Source organism: Aphelocoma coerulescens, assembly GCF_041296385.1.
Source record: "Aphelocoma coerulescens isolate FSJ_1873_10779 chromosome Z unlocalized genomic scaffold, UR_Acoe_1.0 ChrZ, whole genome shotgun sequence".
Lineage (NCBI taxonomy): Eukaryota > Metazoa > Chordata > Aves > Passeriformes > Corvidae > Aphelocoma > Aphelocoma coerulescens.
Genome location: NW_027184085.1, coordinates 55,694,982 through 55,697,951, shown reverse-complemented (window position 1 = coordinate 55,697,951; position 2,970 = coordinate 55,694,982). Strand labels below are relative to the sequence as shown.

Below are 2,970 nucleotides of genomic sequence, written 5' to 3'. Positions count from 1 at the left end.
TCAACATCAGAACACATCGGGACTTTTTTCACCGAGGTGAAGGCCCTGGAGGAGGGGGCCCATCCCATCCCAGCTCCGAGGGAAAGTGAGGAGAGAGAGATCTACGGAAGGACTCTGAAATTTTCCCAGGTTTCTCTCAGCAGAGCGAGAGGTTTTATTATTTAGCATCATTATCCTTTTCCTGTGTCTTTGTTAAATAAATAGTTTTTATCTCTTTCACTTTCCTCTGAGGAAAATTCATTTTTTCCCAATCCTGGTGGGGGAGGGCTGGTTGTAACCTGCCTTCCATCAGAGGATATATTTCCAAATTTGCCCAAACCGGCACAGTGAGGAACACTAAAATGATGTGCTCCTGTTCACTTGGGACCCATGGAATTTTCCAGGGCTTTTTCTTTTCCCCTTTGGTTTCCATTTCAATTTTACTGCGAAATCTAGATTTCAGGGGAGGGGAGGGGAGGGGAGGGGAGGGGAGGGGAGGGGAGGGGAGGGGAGGGGAGGGGAGGGACTTTATGCGAAAATGATTTTGCGTGAGTGCAATAGGCATTCATCTGGGGAACAGAAAATGAATCTTCTGTAATGCCATTGTCTACTCTGGAGCTCCTTGACTTCGAGGGCAAGTCAGGCACTGGCAGGAGAAGGTACTGGGGGACACTGACACGGCTGCAGCACTGGGCTACAGGCAAAGCACTGAATGAAGGCGCTGCCATCTACAGACACCAAAAGCTTGCAGTTGGTTTCTTTAAAAAAAAAAAAAAAATGCCTTTAGTAGCTATCATGTGCTTCTCAGATGACACCTGGTGGACAAAAGCTAAAGAGATGAAAGCAGCCTGCCTTCATAGTGCAGAGCCTTGATCCTTGCTCGCATTTGCACTGCTGCACTTACTGCAGGTGCACCTATCAGCTGTCCTCCATACTCTGCTTATCCACCCCACCTCCCCAGCCCATTATTACAGTTGCCCAGAATAAGCACATATCATCCATGTACCTGCAAGAGCTTTATTTTCAACACTCATATCCATTTTATTTATTCTTTAATTTTTATACTGACTCATGTCCTGAGTTTGTTTAATTCTGACTTGCATGTCTGAGAATAGGCTAGAGTGGACCCACCATTTCCAAAAATAAAAATACAGGGAAAGCCCAGGGTAGCAGCAACAGGGTCCTTTTATGGTGGGATAACTAGACAATTTTATGAATGCCTTCACAAGTGGATAGTTACACTCAGAGGATTAAAGACTTTGATTTCTTCTGATTATTAATTTACTCTTCCTCTTAAACTAATTCCAGTCTGCTTCTGTTATCGTGTCTGTCTTTTCTGCTTGATACTTTACAACTGCCCTTATGCATTCCTGTTGAGGTCTCAGAAATAAGTCACCAATATAAAAGAAAAAAAAAAAGGCACTTTGAAGAGAAACATCCACTCAGAAAGGTGTTTCTTCTGGGGATGCTTATATCTCGTGGTGAAATAGGTGGTTTCCTCAAAGATCTCATGGATAGGAATACTAAGTTCTGGTGCAGTCCTGTTTCTCTATTTGGCTCGAAGGATTTCAGAAAATGTCAGATACTGCTGAACCAATGCTGTGACATATGAGGCTTCTGCCATAAATAAGGTGACCATGATCGATTCTTTGATTGCATCTTCCAGGTTAACAGCTTTTTTTCCTGTTCTATGTATACTCCATTACTTTAAATGTTAACAGTTTTAATTTTTTCTTGCTGTATTTCCATGCCTTATTTTTGTGCCAAATCTTCAAAGATTTCATAAAGCAAAACACACAGAGAAGTCAGGGATTCGTTGACTTCAAACACCAAACTAAGCTGAAAACGAATGCGGTAGAGGTTAGAAGGAAATTATGTAATTATCTAGATTGTTTCTTCTGGATTCAGATTACCTGTTTACCTGTCTGGCAAAGAGGCCATCCAAGAGTTGTGGCATCATATTTGGTCTGGCTGAAATAGAGTGAATATTCCCTGCTGCAGTCTGAAAACAGCTATGCTTTGTGTTTGCAGCCACAACAGCTGAGACCACTCCAGTGCTGGGCTCCTGCTGGGCCGTGTGGTCATCAGGGCACACTCAGGTGGAATCAGGGCTGTCTTCAACACCTCCCACAAAGGCCAGCAGGCTTGGAGTGTGCAAGAGGTTGGGAGGGGAGAAACAGCTGGGATAGCTGACCAAAGGGACATTCCATACCATGTGATGTTCTAAAAATAAAAGCTAAGGGGTGGTGAATTTTTTTATTAAGGTGTTTGTCTTCTAAAGCAACTGCTACATGTACTGGGGACACGTTCCCAGAAGTGCCTGGACATCACCTGCTAAGAGCAATTAGAGAATATATCTTTTTGCTTCCCAGTGTGGCCTTTGCCTTGATGTCAACCAATGAGTTTTTCATCTTATTTTCTTCCCCTGTCCTGCTGAGCAGAACAAGTGATGGAGCATCTTTGTGGAGTCCTGGTGCCCAGTCAAAATGAACCCACCGCGGGCATATCCTGGCTGAAATGAGTTCTGCTCCGTAGAGGGAATGAAGTAATGTCCTGGCACAGCTGAAAGCCAAGGTTCATCTTTATACCAGCACCACAACTTGATGTGTGAATCCCTGGTGCCCAAAGCCAGAAGTAACCATGCCTAACTATGCTCCGACAGCTGAAATATCCCTGCATATGGTTTCCAGAACAACTGTGTAAAGTCCTCAGGATTTTGAGTAAGTCACAAGTAAAGTAAAACAGTCATAGAAATTCACCATCCAGAAACTGGTGAACTACTGAACACACCTGAGTTACACTGTGAGTGGAGACACCTTATTAAAGCACTTTCTGAAAACAGGTGCTTCCTGTGGAGTAGTCCCTGACCAGTGACCAATTTGCTGCTCGCCGTAATAGGGAACTTGGAAGGCCTGACAGTCACCAACAGAAAGCAAATGCTAACACAACTTACTTTTTTCTCTTATATCCAATAGTGAAGGACAAGACAAA

At 43.7% G+C, this 2,970-nt stretch overlaps 1 long non-coding RNA gene across 1 annotated transcript; it reads right to left on the bottom strand.

Moving 5' to 3' along the window:
* Nucleotides 1-1,011: 1,011 nt before the first annotated feature.
* Nucleotides 1,012-2,970, bottom strand: LOC138103471 (uncharacterized). The gene is made up of 2 exons (XR_011147730.1): nt 1,901-2,970; nt 1,012-1,818 (listed from the first exon to the last, which is right to left on the bottom strand). It is a non-coding gene; the product is annotated as an uncharacterized lncRNA (long non-coding RNA).